At 40.7% G+C, this 6,548-nt stretch overlaps 1 pseudogene; it reads left to right on the top strand.

Annotated features, from left to right (window-relative positions):
• Nucleotides 1-1,264: 1,264 nt before the first annotated feature.
• On the top strand, nt 1,265-2,137 carry LOC133242476 (large ribosomal subunit protein uL22-like; annotated as a pseudogene).
• The last annotated feature ends 4,411 nt before the right edge of the window (nt 2,138-6,548 follow it).

The raw sequence follows: 6,548 nt of genomic DNA, 5'->3' as shown, positions 1-6,548 counted from the left end.
CCCACAGAAAAAGAAGTGCAAGAAGGTGAAGTGGTTGTCTGAGGAGACTTTACAAATAGCTGAAGAAAGAAGAGAAGTGAAAACAAGGGAAAAAGGGAAAGATATATTCAACTGAATGCAGAGTTTCAGAGAATAAATAGCAAGAAGAGATAAGAAGGCCTTCTTAAGCGAATAATGCAAAGAAACAGAGAAAAACAATAAAAGACTAGCAATCTCTTCAAGAAAATTGAAGATAGCAAGGGAACATTTCATGCAAGGATGGGCATGATAAAAGACAGAAACTGTAAGGATCTAATGGAAGCAGAAGAGATTAAAAAGAAATGGCAAGAATCCACAGAAGAACTATACAAAAAAGGTCTTAATGACCCAGATAACTATGATGGTGTGATCACTCACCTAGAGCCAGACATCATGGAGTGTGAAGTCAAGTGGGCCTTAGGAAGCAGTACTACGAACAAAGCTAGTGGAGGTAATGGAATTCCAGCTAAGCTATTCCAAATCCAAAAAGATGATGCTGTTAAAATGCTGTACTCAATATGTCTGCAAATTTGGAAAACTCAGCAGTGGCCACAGGACTGGAAAATGTCAATTTTCATTTCAATCACAAAGAAGGGTAGTGCCAAGGAATGTTTAAACTACCAGACAATTGCACTCATTTTTCATGCTAGGAAGGTTACACTCAAAATCCTTCAAGCTAGGCTTCAGCAGTACGTGAACCAAGAACTTCCAGATGTACTAGCTGGAAAGGTAGAGGAACCAGAGATCAAATTGCCAACATTTGTTGGATCATAGAGAAAGCAAGGGAATTCCAGAAAAACATCTACGTTTGCTTCATTGACTATGTTAAAGCCTTTGACTGTGTGGATCACAACAAATTGTGGAAAGTTCTTAAAGAGATAGGAATACCAGACCACCTTATCTGCCCCCTGAGAAACCTGTATGTGGGACAAAAAGCAACAGAACCTTACATGGAACAACTGGCTGGTTCGAAATTGGGAAAGGAGTACAACAAGGTTGTATATTGTCACCTGTTTTACTTCTATGCAGAGCACATTCTGGAAAATGTCAGGCTGGATGAATCACAAGCTAGAATCAAGATTTCCAAAAGAAATATCAATAACCTCAGATATGCAGATGACACCACTTTAATGGCAGAAAGTGAAGAGGAACTAAAGAGTTTCTTGATGGTGTGACAGAGGGGAGTGAAAAAGCTAGCTTAGTTTTTTTTTTTTTTTTCAGGTGAGTGGCCTGAGATGACCTCTAAAAATGGTGCGCTATTCACTCAACCCAGAAAACCCCACAAAATCACGCAAATCAAGAGGTTCAAATCTTCGTGTTCACTTTAAGAACACTCGTGAAATTGCCCAGGCCATAAAGGGTATGCATATCTGAAAAGCCACCAAGTGTCTGAAGGATGTCACTTTAAAGAAGCGATGTGTGCCATTCCGTCGCTACAACGGTGGAGTTGGTAGGTGTGCACAGGCCAAACAGTGGGGCTGGACGCAGGGTCGGTGGCCCAAGAAGAGTGCTGGATTTTTACTACGCATGCTCAAAAATGCAGAGAGTCATTCTGAACTTAAGGACTTAGATGCAGATTCTCTGGTCATTGAGCACATCCAAGTGAACAAAGCCCCAAGATGCAGCGCAGGACTTACAGAGCTCACGGTCGGATCAACCCCTACATGAGCTCTCCCTGCCACATTGAGATGACTCTTACTGAAAAACAACAGATTGTTCCTAAACCAGAAGAGAAGGTTGCACAGAAGAAAAAGATATCCCAGAAGAAACTGGAGAAACAAAAACTTATGGCCTGGGAATAAATTCCGCAAAAAATAAATGCAAACAAAAGTTAAAAAAAAAAAAAAAGCTAGCTTAAAACTCAACATTCAAAAAACGAAGATCATGGCATCTCACTTCATGGCAAATAGAAGAGAAAACAATGGAAACAGTGACAGACTTTATTTTCTTGGGCTCCAAAGTCACTGCAGATGGTGACTGCAGCCATGAAATTAAAAGATGCTTGCTGCTTGGAAGAAAAGCTATGACAAAACTATACCACATATTAAAAAGCAAAGATATCACTTTGCCAACAATATATGTCTAGTCAAAGCTATAGTTTTTCCATATGTAATGTATGGATGGGACAGTTGGACCATAAAGAAGGTTGAGCATCAAGGAATTGACGCTTTCAAATTGTGGTGCTGGAGAAGACTGTTGAGAGTACAAAAGACTGCAAGGAGATCAAGCCAGTCAATCCTAAAGAAAATCAACCCTGAATATTCATTGGAAAGATTGATGCTGATTGGAGCTCCAATAACTTTGGCCACCTGATGTGAAGAGCCAACTCACTGGAAAAGACCCTGATGCTGGGAAAGATTGAGGGCAGGAGGAGATGGAGGCGACAGAGGATGAGATGGTTGAATAGCATCGCCAACTCAATGGACATGATTTTCAGCAAACTCTGGGAAATAGTGAAGGACAGGGAAGCTTGATGTGCTGCAGTCCATGGGGTCACAAAGAGTTGGACACAACTCAGTGACTGAACAACAACAACAAAAGCAAGAAGGTATAGAGACAAGCAATGAGGATTAAGGACAGGACTTTCAAATATGCCAACTTTAAAAATACACATGAAAGACTATGTATAGGGGCATAAGTTAGGAATTTGGGGTTAACAGATACACACTACTGTGTATAACATATATAAATAATAGGACCTACTGTATAACACAGGGGAACTATGTTCAATATCTTATAATAACTATAATGGAAGAGAATCTGAAAAGAATCATGTGTGTGTGCGTGCTAAGTCTTTTCAGTCGTGTCCGACTCTGCGACCCCATGGATTGTAACCTGCCAGGCTCCTCTCCATGGGGATTCTCCAGGCAATAAAACTGGAATGGGCTGCCATGCCTTTCTCCAGGGGATCTTCTCAACCCAGGGATCGATCCCACATCTCTTATGCCTCCTGCATTGGTTGGTGGGTTCTTTACCACTGGCACTACCTGGGAAGCCTGAAAAGTACATATATATATATAAGCAGAATCACCTTACTGTTTATATGAAACTAACACACACTGTAAATCAACTATACTTCAATTTAAAAAGACTATAGATAATGCAGCAATGAAGACTGAGAAGAAGCAGACAGTCAAAGAGGTCGGAGGTGAGCCATGTTAGGAGACAATCATGAGAACCAAGGTAGGTTTTCAAAAGGCAGTAGTACTTAGCACAAATGGTGTAGAGAAGACGTCCAATCAAAGAAAGATTGCAAATGCCCCTGTGGCTTCTGCCCTGACGATTGCCCGTACAATTAGCATAGTAGCAGAAGCCTGGTAGCTGTGGTCTGAGGAGTAACTGAGAGGAGAGGAAATGGAGGCAATGAATTAGACCACTCTTTCAAGGTTAGCTGAGGCTCAACACATGAAGATACTAGCTGAAAGAAAATAGATGCTCAAGAGAGAGTTTTTAGAAGATGAGATTTGTGTGTGTGTGTGTGTGTGTGTGTGTGTGTGTGTGTGTGTGTAATCTCAGGGGAAGAAGCCAGCAGAGATTGAAGAGACAACAAAGAAGCAGGCATGATGATTGCATCCAGAACACAGAAAGAAGAATTAGCCTTTTTCAGGAAAAGGAATACTCTTCTCAGAGCAAAAGGAAAGAGAGAGGGACTAGGAGATGCAGAAAAGCTTGTGATTCTGGAAGGGGAGCTCATAACTTATGGCCTCTATTCAAAAAAGGGGCAAATGTTTAGAATTGTGGCCAAGGGAAATGGGAGAGAGCTGAATAGAAATAAAAGGATCAACAGTGTTCAGAAAACAACTAAAGTTAGAAATCACACATTTGTAGTGGTATCCATTTGACGGGCATCCAATTCTTCTCTAGAAGTTCTGGCAGAAGAACAGAGGAGGCAGATTTTTCAGTTGAATCAGGGTTTGGGGATTTGCAAGATAAGTGTGATAGATAGGTAAGAGAGCTTGGGGGGTAAAGTTATACTGGTCAGAATGGTCAACCACAGAAGCCAGAATGTATAGGAAAAGAAGCAAGGATGGAGGGTTGCTAATAAATTAGGAGAATGATGGGGTTAAGGGTGTGAAGTTATAATGAGATAAAAGAGGTATGCAAGTAGGGAAGTATGAGAGCTAGAAGATTGTAGTGGGACTCTTGGGATGACAGAATTCAGAAGTAATGAGATTCTAGGTGATACAAAGGTCAGGATATGACCATGAAGTTGGTTTTCTGAAGTTTAGTGGAAATGAAAGTCATTAGAATTGAGGATGTCAAGGATCTGTGAGGCCAGGACAATAGTCCTTGTTCCAGCTTGTAATGGAAATCTTAATGTTCATTGCAATCCCAACACACTAGAATCACCTGGGAGCTTTAAAGAAATCTATGCTAACATCCACAGACATTCAGATGCAATTGGTTTGAGTTGGTCCTAAGCATAAGTATTTTTTTAAGTTTTCCAAGTGATTTCAGGTTGAGAACCACTGGGCTATAGAAATGGGTGGAATCATCTGCATGCATTTTGAAATCAGCCAGTGGACAACAGCAGTTGAAATAGGAAAGGGGTATATAAACCAGAGGGAACCAAAATCCTCTAAGAATGTGGGAGAGTAGATGACAGCGATGGTGGAAGGAGGAGGATAGAGGGTGATATAATACCAGATGGAAAGAGTATTGAAGGAGAAAGTGGTTTTACACAATAGTGGGGAGCAGTGGTCTGGGAGCAGCTGCAGGGATTTAGGGGATGCTGATCCTACTTTGAGGCAGTGCACTGGTGGGATGTGGGAGGTGGAGCTGAGTTGTAGAGAAAGTATTGTGCCCACAAAGAACCTGGTTTTAGGAGTTAGTGCAGGAGGTCCAGGGTGCACACTGAGAAGAGGCTGAGCATGTAGAGGAACTTGCTTACCTTAGAGAGGTATTTGTAGAGCACACAATGGAATCACGGCTGCCATACTGCTCAGCTCCAGAGATGCCATTCATATAGGGAATGATGGGCTGGGTAAGGAAGAAAGTTCAGAGCAGTATGGGGGTGGGAGAATAAAAGACTGTTTGCAACCAGATGAGACTTCTGTGATTCTTCTAGCTCATCTTGCTTTAAGTTTTGCTTTGTTTGTTTGTTTTTGGCTTCATGAAGGACTGATTAACAAATAGGTTTTGGATCTCACTCATTTCAAGTGGGTTTCTTCTAATGGCCTTCCTTTTATATTTCTAAATGCATCTTTTTTCTTAAATTTTTCTCAGCCTTACTTGCCACTTATTCCTTACAATTTCTTGGTGTGCCCCAGCTTGAAAGAACACTATTGTGACCTGATTTCACCACATCACCTTGCACTGAAAGGTCAGAGAGTCAACCGAGTCCCCCTACATTAAGGGCTGGTGTGCAGTTTCAGAGGAGCTGTTGAAGCTTTTACCACAAGGCTCCAATTGAGCATTCCCTTCTGAAGACCTGATTCTTTCAGAAATAAGAGATGTGATAGATGTCTTCAAGAGAAGTACAAAGGTACAAAAGGAGTTCCATGGCTAAAAGAAGGCAGAGCTAAAAGAAGTTTAACCTTTGGGCCTCAAACACTGATGATTAGCTGACTAGAACATTCATTAGCTGAATAGATCAGAGACAGAATACTGACTCTGGTAAAGGTTAGAAAATAGATTGCAAGAGAATGGGCATTTCCTATGTTAATTGGGCCTAGGGAAAGCTTCTGCTCTGCATTGGCTAATCTGAAGTCTATTTTCAAGGAAAAAAGCTCACGTAATAGTGCTCTTCTCCCACCCCATGTTTCACGTCCCCATCATAGCTATTTAGTGCAGAGTGAAAGCACCCGGCCCTGACTCTTGGAAGAAACAACCAAATCATATTTGGCTTGGGGCTTGGCATTCATACATGCACCCTTACCTAACTTCAACTCCCTATGGAACTTCCCAGACCAACCATACCTCACCTAGACAAGACACCAAGGCTAGGTAGTCTTTCTCAAACCCAGGGAGAAAAAAAAATGGGTGTGAATGGATGTTCCCAGCCAGTGACAAAAAGACTTGTAGGATGACCCTTCCAGTGATCCATATCCTTATATAACCTCCTCCCCTTGAGTGTAGGTAGGAGTATTAGATATGATGGGCTATGCTACCACATTTCAAAATGGATGTTCCAGATGTAATTAAAGTCTGTAATCAGTTGATTTTGAGTTAATCAAAAAAGAGATTATTCTGAATGGCAACTGAATCAGGTGAGCCCTGAAAAGAGACAAGAATTGTTTTCAACAAACAATGCTGCTGCATTTGGATATCCATAGGCAGGAAAAAAAAAATTAAACTTCGTGTAAACTTTGTACCTCATATAAAAATTAACTCAAAGTAGATCATAGATTTAAATATAAAATGTAAAACTATAACAATTTTAGAAGAAAACATAGGAAAAAAATCTTTGGAACCTAGGAATTAACGTGTTCTTAGGTTTGATACAAAAAGAGTGATCCATAAAAGAAAAAATGAATATATTTGATGTCATCAAGATTAAAAACTTTTTCTCTGTGAAAGATTTGTTACAA

Source organism: Bos javanicus, chromosome X (assembly GCF_032452875.1).
Source record: "Bos javanicus breed banteng chromosome X, ARS-OSU_banteng_1.0, whole genome shotgun sequence".
NCBI lineage: Eukaryota > Metazoa > Chordata > Mammalia > Artiodactyla > Bovidae > Bos > Bos javanicus.
The sequence above is the reverse complement of the archived record's forward strand: the minus strand, read 5'-3'. Positions and strand labels throughout refer to the sequence as shown.